Consider the following 12,045-nt stretch of genomic DNA (forward strand, 5'->3'; position numbering starts at 1 on the left):
GAGAAAAGGTTCAGCGGCTTGGACATGTTGCTTTTGGTGTGCCTAGGTCAGGCCATTGCAGATGTTGTTTTTGGAAAATACAATCCTGGTAATTGACTGACTAATAATTTTTAATTAAGAAATTTTTTTAATAATTTTTTTATTTTTTTATTTTTTTATTTTGGTTCAGGAGGAAGACTACCACTTACTTGGCATAAAGCTGATTATGTTGATCAACTACCAATAGAGGCCAAATAATGAATTAAGCTATCCAGGTCGAACTTACAAATTCTTTAACGGCTCTACAATTTACCCGTTTGGGTATGGACTCATCTACACTAGCTTCACTTATAAGTTAACATCTCCAAGAACATCAGTCCACATAAAAAGTTCTAACGACTTTTTCATTTTTTCGTTATGTCGTGTAAAAGAATATTTAAGAAATGACATAAATTTAATATACTGATTAAACTTGATTAAATTTATTAATTGTGCCCTAATAAGTTATCATCTATTAAAATTATACTCTTAATCATATAATATTTAATTTAATTACAACTATTATTAAGAATTTTATAATTATAATATATGTAACAGAAAACCTATAGATAATATTAATACTTAATTAATTAGGATGAGATGTGAGTGCATTTATTTATATGAATTCTATTATTTATATTTGAATAAAAAATAAATTTATTATATTACATATAATCGAATATAATTGGCATTTATTATTTGTTTTTGTTAAATTATTCTAACAAGTATATTTAAGGCAACTGTCACGACCCATTTCCGTGGGCCGGACCGGCACTAGGACCCAGGTAAGCTTAAGGCCCCCGAGGCCCATAGTAAACCTAAACCACTCAACTCAAGCATAGCACATCATTCAATAGGAACAGTAAGCCCATACAAGATAGGATATAAATTTTACATAATTCGGCCCAATTTTAATTATCTCAAACAAGTTTAGTTTGGGTCTAATCATAATCAATCACATTCATAATATGGCATACTGGTCCACCTGCATCTAATAACATAACAAACCATACATATAAGGTAACACATACGGCAGGCCCAACTGAAATTACACGACCCTACAACTGCGGAGTTCAACAATGATTCGAAATTAGAGTAGCGCATATAATTAATAATACAACTTTCATCTTATAATAACAAAAAGTTATAAATTTACTTTTGTAGCTCCGCGAGGAAAATGACAGAGCTTCAGTTGGATCAGCAACTTCCTACTACCTGAGAAGTTTGGAAAGAAGGGGGGTGAGTTTTGCAACTCAGTGAATAATAATAAATAATACACACCACATACAGTCAAGCAAAATGCCCCTTAATATTCTAAAATGAGCATACTACAGTCATTCATATGGCACAACACTAGCACCCACAAGTAATGTCACCTTCAAGTAATCAAGTAAGTGGAAATTAGTCAGTGGCACCACCTGAAACCCTAACGAGCCGTCCTCACACATGGCTCGCCCTCTCGTACATGTGCACCAGGGAGCCGATCCCCCATACGGCCAACTGGTCTAATCCTCACTGACCAGTCCTCTCATTGTTTTTCCATATCAACAGGAGGCAACTCGGTGGTCTCCATCCAATCTAGATCGTCAAGTGCTCATAACAGGAGGCCACCCTGCGAACTACAATCAAATCTAGATTGTCAGGTGCGCAACAACAAGAAGCCATCCTGTGAATTTCCATATAATCTAAATCATCAGGTGCACAAGGGGGCGCCGATCTCCCATTTTCCCGGCCGACGGTCAAGTATCATATCATAACCGGATCCATATCACAGACCGTCCTCACAAACCCCTGGTGGTCCACTTCATCCCAATTCCACACAAACAAGGCAACGTATAGCACAGCACAAGTAATCAAACAATGCTTTCAAAGTAATACACCAAATACATCCAAATGTACAATCACAAATATAATTATATAGTAATAGTGACATAATATATATTTAGTAAATAATTACTATGCAAATGCAATGTTGATATGCATTATTTATTATTACTCACAGTGATGGAGAGCGAAGTTCTAGCTTTGATTCTGTCCTGGAGGAGCACTAGATGGACCCGGGCGATCTAAGCAAGGTAAGAACAACACAAAAGAAAATAATTATATCAGACCAATTATTTATTTACCACTCTAAGAATTTTATTTTATATTCTAAATTTTTCTACGTAATTTAATCTTGATATCTAATTTCTTTTCTGTACTAAAATTTTATTTTTCTATCTAACTCTATTTTATTTGTTTTCGTCTGAATTATATTTTATTTCCTATTTTATTTTCTATCAAAATTTATTTTATTTTCTACCGAAATTTCGGCAGCATCTCCCCTAAAAATTGGACTATCCACCTGTTAAAATATCAACAATATATCTAAAAATTCCAAACCACACAGCCCATCCATCGGGCAATCAATCAATCAAATTTATCCATCCTCCATCAAACTCAACATCACCACACATTTAAAAATTATACATAATAACGTTATATCGAAACTACCTTCATTAAATCAACAATAAAATTATAAATCTAGTAACTACTCACAATTACTAAATTAAATTAACTAAATTAATTCACTACAACCAATAAATTTAATTTAATTAACTACTATTACTAACATTAACTTAACTAAATTAATTGACTACAAATAATAAAATTAACTTATATTACTAACATTAATTTAACTAAATTAATTAACTACCAATAATAAAATTAATTTAATTAACTAATATTATTAAAATGAAATTATACCCAATATATATTGTTGCCGGAATTTTTGGTTAACTGGAAATGGAGGTTGGTGGCCGGAGAGGAGGGTGGCGATGGCGGATCGACTGCGACAGCAAGCTGCAGCGGTGGCGCACGGTGGCTGGGTGGCGCGATCAGCTGCTGTCTCGCCAGAAATGAAGACGCAGGCGCAGTGAAGGGAAAAAGGAAAGAAAGAAAGAAGAAGAAGAAGAAGAAGAAGAAGAAGAAGAAAAAGAAAAAGAGAAGAGAGGGAGGAGGGTGGTGGCTGGGGAGGCTGTGGGTCACCGGTGACTGACTGGAAGTGTGTGAGAGGTGAGGGGTGAGCGTTGAATATAGAGAGGAGGGAGTTTCTAGATGGTTTGGGTCGAACCGGTTCGATTCGATTTGATTCGGCCCAAATCTTCGATTTTTAATTGGTTTTCGGCTTTTTCAATCGTTTTTCGGTTCGGTTTCTCATAGTATTCGCACTAAAATATTTATATTAATTTCCAGGCTGTCAGTTCATTAAATTTAATTGAATAACTTTTGAAAATAAAAATTCGGGTTGTTTCAGTCTTCCCCCCTTAAAAAAAAAATTCGTCCTCGAATTTAAGTAAGAAGCAAAATAAGGTTAGAATACATGCGAGTGAAAATACAAATTGTATTCAGCAAAAAGAAATGACTTAATACAATAACGCTTTACATGGAAGGAAAAAGATGAGGATATTCTCTTTGCATTTCAGCCGCTACTTCCCACGTGCATTCCTCCATCGAATGATTTCTCCATAAAACTTTAACCATAGGAATTTCTTTTGATCGCAGTTTACGGATCTGGAAGTCGAGGATTCTAATCGGTGTTTCTTCATATGTCAAATCTTCACCCACCTGAACCTCCTGTGGCTCTAACATATGAGATGGATCAGGAACGTACTTCCGTAGCATGGACACATGAAATACTGGGTGTACATGTGAAAACTCATTCGGCATGTCCAACTGATAAGCTACTTCTCCAATTCTTGCAACTACTGGGTACGGTCCAATATACCTCGGAGCTAGTTTGCCTTTCTTGCCAAAGCGGAGAACGCCCTTCATAGGAGATACTTTCAGAAAGACCAAATCTCCTACTTGAAATGTCACCTCTCTGTGCTTAGGGTCAGCATAGCTCTTCTGTCGATCAAATGCTGTCTTAATCCTGGCCCGAATAATAGGAACCTTTTCAGATGTGATTTGAATCAACTCAGGTCCTACCAGTTGTCTATCTCCTATTTCCCCAACAGATAGGAGACCTGCATTTCCTGCCATATAGAGCTTCATAAGGCGCCATGCCGATACTTGCTTGGTAACTGTTATTATAGGCAAACTCGATTAATGGTAAGTGCGTGTCCCAAAATCCTCCAAAGTCTAATACGCACATCCGAAGCATATCTTCCAGTGTTTGAATAGTTCTCTCAGATTGCCCATCAGTCTGCGAATGGAAAGCCGTACTGAAGTCAAGCCGGGTTCCCAAAGCTTTCTGCAATGACTGCTAAAATCTCAAAGTGAACTGCGTCCCCCTGTCCGAGATGATGGATACCGGAACCCCATGAAGGCGCACTATCTCTTTAACGTACAACCTTGCCAACCTGTCAGCATTATAAGAGGATCTCACTGGTAAGAAATGAGTTGTCTTGGTAAGTCGATCCACTATCACCCAAACCGAATCATAGCCTCCTGGCGTTTTCAGTAGTCCAACCACAAAGTCCATAGTGATCCTTTCCCATTTCCATTCTGGTATCGGTAATTGTTGCATTAATCCAGAAGGTCTTTGATGCTCTGCTTTCACCTGCTGACATGCGAGACATCTGGGTACGAATGAAGACACAGGCGCAGTGAAGGGAAAAAGGAAAGAAAGAAAGAAAAGAAAGAAGAAGAAGAAGAAGAAGAAGAAAAAGAAAAAGAGAAGAGAGGGAGGAGGGTGGTGGCTGGGGAGGCTGTGGGTCACCGGTGACTGACTGGAAGTGTGTGAGAGGTGAGGGGTGAGCGTTGAATATAGAGAGGAGGGAGTTTCTAGATGGTTTGGGTCGAACCGGTTCGATTCGATTTGATTCGACCCAAATCTTTGATTTTTAATTGGTTTTCGGCTTTTTCAATCGTTTTTCAGTTCGGTTTCTCATAGTATTCACACTAAAATATTTATATTAATTTCCAGGCTGTCGATTCATTAAATTTAATTGAATAACTTTTGAAAATAAAAATTCGGGTTGTTTCAGTAACTAAGACAAATAAATTTTTATTTAAGAATAATTCTAAACATAATTTTGTAAAAAATTCAATTGAATTTCTTAAATCAAATTACGACTAGACATACTAAACATGAAAAAAAACATGAAAAATTCATTTATAAATAAATTCTTTCAGTTACGAACTGTTCCCAGAATACATCTTTTACTGTAGCAGCACGGCCCATAATACATCATTTACCGAAGCACAGCAGGCTCTCGATTGCCAGGCTTAGGGACTGTTCCCAGAATACATCGTTTACTCTAGCAATTGCAGCGGTAGGCGCTTGAAAGTTATTTGAGGCCTCCTTCGATGAAGATAAATTCGTGTCCCCATTTCCACCATTCCTGTGATTTGAACTAACCATCATATCGAATTCTTTACCATTATCATTAAACTTTGATTCTCGAGATCTGTGAAATTCGTGATGTGGTACAGCCGTCCTAGCTGAAGAAGGATTCCAATTGGCTTGAAGTGTAGAAGATGCGAGAGTGAGATTTAGATCGCAGGATGAATCGGCCTCATCTGTTGTTGCTGCTGCTGCTAAACAGGAAACTGGACCTACATGCGATTCAGCCGTGTCGATGGTCAATGAATCTGCTGATGGAGAGGAAACTGAGTAAGAGAAGGAATTTAGAGAATAAGAGTTTGTATTAGAGATTGTTGTTTGTTTTGTGGTTAGTGATAGATATAATAGAATATAATTGGCATTTATTATTTGCTTTTGTTAAATTATTCTGACAAGTATATTTAAGGTAACGAAGACAAATAAATTTTTATTTAAGAATAATTCTAAACATAATTTTGTAAAAAATTCAATTGAATTTCTTAAATCAAATTAATACATCATTTACCGAAGCATAGCAGGCTCTCGATTGCCAGGCTTAGGGACTCTTCCCAGAATACATCGTTTACTCTAGCAATTGCAGCGGTAGGCGCTTGAAAGTTATTTGAGGCCTCTGATAAGTGTTAATTTTATAGTGTTTTTAATATAGTTTTTATTAGATTTTGAGAAAGTTTTTATTACTTTAAATCACTTTTAGTATAATTATGTTCAAAAGTTTCCTTGATCTTTAATCCGCTTGATCTAAGAGAAAATTTCAGGAATTTGGCACAGAAAGAACTTTATAACACAAGGCACTTAACTGGTAGCACGCCCTGGCCGTGCTAAAAGGCACGGCCGTGCTACAAGGGTCCCTAGGCATGTCAAGCATAGCACGCCCAAGGCAACTTTAGGCAGACTTCCAGAGAAAAGCACGCCCAGCCCGTGCTACCTGGCACGCCCGTGCCTCAATGCTTCACCAGCCCGTGCTACCTAGCACGCCCCGTGCTTTACTGGCCAGACTTCCAGACTAAAGCACACCCAACCCGTGCCAGGAAGCACGCCCGTGCTGCGCAGGCGGAACCAGCGAGAATTTAATGCGCAAATCTAGCTTTTTCTCACATGGGCCGACCTCGGGGAGTTTCCTAAACACACTAAACAAGACCTGGACCTATTCTTGGGGAAAAAGGAGTCCTAATTAAGAAGAAATCAAGAACCTAAACAGTTATGATCTCCTATAAAGGATTTTGCACTAAATAAGGATTCTATTTCCTAAAAGGAGTCAAACTTGCCTTCAAGAACTCTATATAAAGAGAGGAACTTCTCCTAACAAGAGATCTCTCGTTTTTTAGGCAATTTCTTTACATAATTCGTTCTCTCTCTCAAGGATTTCAAGCATCAAACAATTGTGCCAAGATTCAAGGAAGCCATCAACATAGTTGTGATACAGTTTTTATTCTAAAACTCTTCATCTTGTTTCTTTCTTTTATTATTGTCTTTAAATATGATGAATGTGCCAAGCATGATTGAGTTTAATTTAATTACTATGTCCAGCTAAACTCTTATACTAGGGATTTGATGTAGCTTAATTCGATTCCAGTTTATGATATTAGATTTGTTTTTCTTTGTTCTCGTTATAAATTATTATTGTGCTTAATGCTTCCAGGCAGAAAATTTCCCCTGGATTGAGTTATTTCAATAACTACATTCGGGAGAAGGGTTATTGATATGAAAAAGATAATAATTTACTTGAGAATAATAACTTGATGCGGAAGCTATATGGTTTGACTCAAGGGAGGTTTTCATAAGTTAATAAATTATTAAGTTGTGAACTCACAAAACAACCATAAAACCTAATAATCTGATTTATGTTTAATTTCACTATTAAAGATAGGTAATTGAACTGAATTAGAATAACTAACAATAAATCGGGAGAGCTTGTTAGTGACTTTAGGGTTGTTCTCCTACTTGAACAATTAAAATTGATTAATGAACTAATAGAATAAGCTGGATAGAATTAAGTGAATTCAAATTCCCTAGTAGCTTAATCCTCTGATTTCTTTTCACTTGAATTTTGTGTTTGATCTCTTCTATTTTTACTTTAAATTTTATTTACCTTACAGCGAATCTCCTTTATCGTCGTCTAAATAATAATAGGTTAACATAATTTTGGTAATTGATAAACAATCCCTGTGGATACGATACTTTCTTACTCTATACTACTTGTTGCGATTTCGTACACTTGCGAAAAAAAAAAAAACGCTGTCAGCCTCCTTCGATGAAGATAAATTCGTGTCCCCATTTCCACCATTCCTGTGATTTGAACTAACCACCATATCGAATTCTTTACCATTATCATTAGACTTTGATTCTCGAGATCTGCGAAATTCGTGATGTGGTACAGCCGTCCTAGCTGAATAAGGATTCCAATTGGCTTGAAGTGTAGAAGATGCGAGAGTGAGATTTAGATCGCAGGATGAATCGGCCTCATCTGTTGTTGCTGCTACTGCTACACAGGAAACTGGACCTACATGCGATTCAGCCGTGTCGATGGTCAATGAATCTGCTGATGGAGAGGAAACTGAGTAAGAGAAGGAATTTAGAGAATAAGAGTTTGTATCAGAGAATGTTGTTTGTTTTGTGGTTAGTGATAGATTTGTTGTTGGATGCTGATTTTGGGAACAGTTTTCTTGCTGGAAAACAAAACAATTCATTTCTTCTTTTGTCTTGAAGAGAATCGATGCTAATCCGAAACTTATGGTGCTAGAGCCTAGAGGGTCTTTGATTTTGGTCTTTCTGAGTAATTTCTCATGAACCAACTGTCAAAGTTGGTTGTGGTGTGCCCAGTTAAATGGGACCCATACGCTTTGAATGAAGAAAAAAAAAAAGAAAGAGGAAAATGTTTTTACAGTACACACGTTTTCTTTGAAAAGAATCGGTGGACGCGTTATTTACGCGTCCTTCTCTCCTCTTCAATACACACCAATAAGAAAAAAGAGAGAGAGTGAGAGCAATTGTGAGAGAGAAAAATAAAGAAGATATTATTCAAGAAGAAAAATTAAACTTAATTTTTCTTGAAAGAGTGTTGTGAGTGTATGTAAACACTATTTATTTTTCTTCTATAAAAGATCTGTGGCAGTCCGGAGACGTAGGCAAGATTGGCCGAACTCCGTTATCAAATTGTGTGTTATTATTTTCTTTTGCTCCCTCGTAAAGAGGATTTTGCGTAATTTTTTCTCAACAACTGGTATTATCAGAGCCGAAGGTTTCGGCAGGTCTAGCGGGTCAGATAGTGGTACCGGATCCGTGGATATATTTTGAAAACAAATATACCACGACGATAAGAAAATTACGACGAGTCCATCGGTGCTGTCCGCTCGGAAAGGCATTATAGAATCGACTCAGTGGTGAATAGTAAAACAATAACTCAAAGTTGGTAGTAAACAGTACTATTGGCGTTACTGTTGCTGAGCCCGTTAAACCCAGCACTATTGGATAATGATACGTTGCTTAGTCAGGTAATGGCACATAAATGTTGATGTCACTTCTGTTTTGCTGTTATATCAATGTTGTGGGCATCAGTTGCATCAAAGCCATCAAATAGCTTAAGTAAAAGCTTCAATAAATTTCAGTTGTTCTGTTAGATCTCCATCTAGCATTTAGTAGCCTGCCTATTGTTGGAGAACTATCAAATCCCTGTAGCTAAGGAAATGTAATAAAGCATTTAACTGCCCATGGCTTAATTGTTATATTTGAGATTTTCACATATGGATTTACAGCACCTAAGAAGACATGGAGACATCCTTAAGAGAACTGTTGGGGGCTATTTCATTGTACAGGGCAGAGCTGATGACACCATGAATCTTGGTGGCATTAAGGTACAACATCCTCAACAGAAAGGAGTAGTTTTGCTTTTGATACTTCATCTATTGTATTTAGATTGATGTCTAATTTTGTGAAGCCCATAAATTTTAACTTTTCATTGTTATGCAGACAAGTTGTGTTGAAATTGAGCACGTGTGCGATCGGGCCGATGAAAGCATCATGGAGACTGCTGCAATTAGTGTAGCGCCAGTTGATGGTGGTCCAGAACTCTTGGTAATTTTTGTGGTGTTAAAGAAGGGATTTAATGGTGAACCAGACAAGTTGAAAATGAAATTCTCCAAAGCCATCCAAAGCAACCTCAATCCTTTGTTTAAGGTTTGGCAATTTAATGTGTTTTCTTTAGTATGCACATGTGGCTGGTGCTCCTCACCACACAAATCATTTTCTTCTTTATCGAGATAATTATTTCATTAGCTCACAAACTGACTATTAAAATATCACCGATTAATTTAGTTACCATTGCTATAATAAGCCAAGACTTGGGAAGCCTTAAGCCCAAAGTTGGAGGTTCAAGCCCACATTCTAGAATACTCCAAATTACTCCACCCAAAACATATTTTGTATAATGTCAACATAGTTCTAGAATTCTCCATATAATCTAAACCGTCCATTTTTGTAGACAAATCTTAGCCGTACATAGAGGAGGTGGAAATGCCTATAAATACCACCCCTCACCTCATTTGTAACAGCCAAGCAAACCAAGCAAACACCATGCAAAAATCAAGTAAGTAATCATTTCCTTAAGCTTTGTGAATGTTTGCTTCTTATTAATACAATTATATTTGGTGTTTTGTGTTAGTATTATTCTGGTTGCCTTTCCCGTTATTATTCTTGGTGTTATAAATTATTAATCAATCTTGGAGTTTATCACTGTGTTAATATTCAACAAGTAGTATCAGAGCATTAATCCAACACTGACTTATTAACTCTAACTGTTGGTCCAATTGACAAGTGGGTTTACTTTCCATTTTTGTTGACCAAGATTCTAATCTCGCCTAATTAGATGAGAGTTATTTTCCTTCTTTGCAAACCTCTCGTCCTACCGCAAATGGTCTAACCTTGATTGAACTGGGTAGACAGATCTAGTTTGTTGTTTGAGAATTGGCTTGTGATACTATTGACTACTAAACCACAAAGCAGGAAAGAAATACACACATACCAGTCTGGTGGAAATTAGGGGTATAGTGTAGTATATTTCACATGACAATCAAACTAAACAATTTGCTACACTTACATAGTGGTGCCCGTTATCAAAGAGCTTTATTTTATTTTGAGTTGCTGATGCATTTCGTTCGGATTCTGAACTATGATTGTTGACAGGTGAGCTTGGTTAAGGTTGTGCCTGAGTTTCCTCGAACTGCTTCTAACAAGTTATTAAGGAGAGTTTTGAGGGATCAAATGAAGCTTGAGTTATCCCTACGGAGTAAAATATAGCGGTGGCATATTCACCTAACATATCCTTCTAAATGGATGAATATAGTGTCCACAAGATGAACAGGTTGTCAGTGAATTTATCTGGTTCTTGAAACATTTCTGGATAGGATCCTGGAAATAAGGCAATGGTTCTTGAAATTCGCATTTTTTCCTTCCATTTAGAGGTGGAAAATGGCAGGTGGCCCATGTATGAAAGCATGAAAATTTAAATTAATTGATGGAACTTGTTAAAATGTAAGTAGTAAATAATTAAAGAATTAATTTTCTGAAATTTTTATATGTGAAGGCCTCAAGCATATTCCAGGATGTTGTCTTAATTTCAAGATGTTTGTGGTTTTAGCCTTGCTCTTTATTCCAAGATAACATGAGATCATTCCATAAATTTAGGTGTGTCTATAAAATGTTATTGGTAGAGTACTTTGTAAATAATTTTAAGTCATTGTTTTGTTGTTTTAAAAGTAGTTATGTGCAATGATTTATTCTTTATCTTTCTGTGTTTTGCTTTAACAAAATTTGGATAAATAAAAAATGTTTATGCTTTTATATTTTTGGTCTAATGTGCTAATATAGTTTTTGGTCTAAAAATTAAGTGTTAAATCTCTTTAAATCTTCAATCGATCCATAAATTAGGCAAACGAGATCCAAATAAAAGCATTCAGAGATCCTATTAGCGGATAAATATGTAAGGAAAAGATTTTCCAAACGACAACAGATCAAGAATGATATTATTGGATAAACATTCAATAACCCTTGTTTTTTTATTTATAAATAAAAAGACAACAAAAGATTAGCTTCTACTCTCATCATCTATCTGCTATATGTTGCTTTCTTTGTCATTTCTGTTACAGCAGCTAGAAATGGACTGAAAAAGCCATTTTCATTTTTTGCGTTAGACACCAACACATTAGGCAAAAATGATGCTTCCTTTAGTGGGAGTAACTTCACTTATGTGTGTGAACCTTTTAGGTATGCTGCCCTTGGATTGGACATGGTAAATTTTGCTTTCTGTGACAAGTCCCTTCCCAATGAAGTTAGGGCTAAAAACTTAGTAAACCACATGACATTGCAAGAAAGGTTCAGCAGCTTGGACATGTTGCTTATGGTGTGCCTAGGTCAGGCCATTGCAGATGTTGTTTTTGGAAAATACAATCCTGGTAATTGACTGACTAATAATTTTTAATTAAGAAATTTTTTTAATAATTTTTGTAATTTTGTAATTTTGTAATTTTTTTATTTTGGTTCAGGAGGAAGACTACCACTTACTTGGCATAAAGCTGATTATGTTGATCAACTACCAATTGAGGCCAAATGATGAATTAAACTATCCAGGTCGAACTTACAAATTCTTTAACGGCTCTACAATTTACCCATTTGGGTATGGACTAAGCTACACTAGCTTCACTTAT

The 12,045-nt window shown here is 36.2% G+C and overlaps 1 non-coding gene and 1 pseudogene across 1 annotated transcript; one reads left to right on the top strand and one right to left on the bottom strand.

The window, feature by feature from the left end:
- Window positions 1–3,438: 3,438 nt before the first annotated feature.
- LOC149494537 (uncharacterized) lies at window positions 3,439–8,034 on the bottom strand (annotated as a pseudogene).
- An 897-nt stretch (window positions 8,035–8,931) lies between these two features.
- On the top strand, window positions 8,932–10,911 carry LOC110009101 (uncharacterized). Its single transcript, XR_016321813.1, has 3 exons — window positions 8,932–9,198; window positions 9,314–9,929; window positions 10,526–10,911. It is a non-coding gene; the product is annotated as an uncharacterized LOC110009101 (transcript).
- The last annotated feature ends 1,134 nt before the right edge of the window (window positions 10,912–12,045 follow it).

The sequence above is a fragment of the Jatropha curcas genome, chromosome 7, assembly GCF_041381405.1.
Source record: "Jatropha curcas cultivar XTBG-Jc1 chromosome 7, XTBG_Jcur_1.0, whole genome shotgun sequence".
Classification (NCBI taxonomy): Eukaryota; Viridiplantae; Streptophyta; class Magnoliopsida; order Malpighiales; family Euphorbiaceae; genus Jatropha; species Jatropha curcas.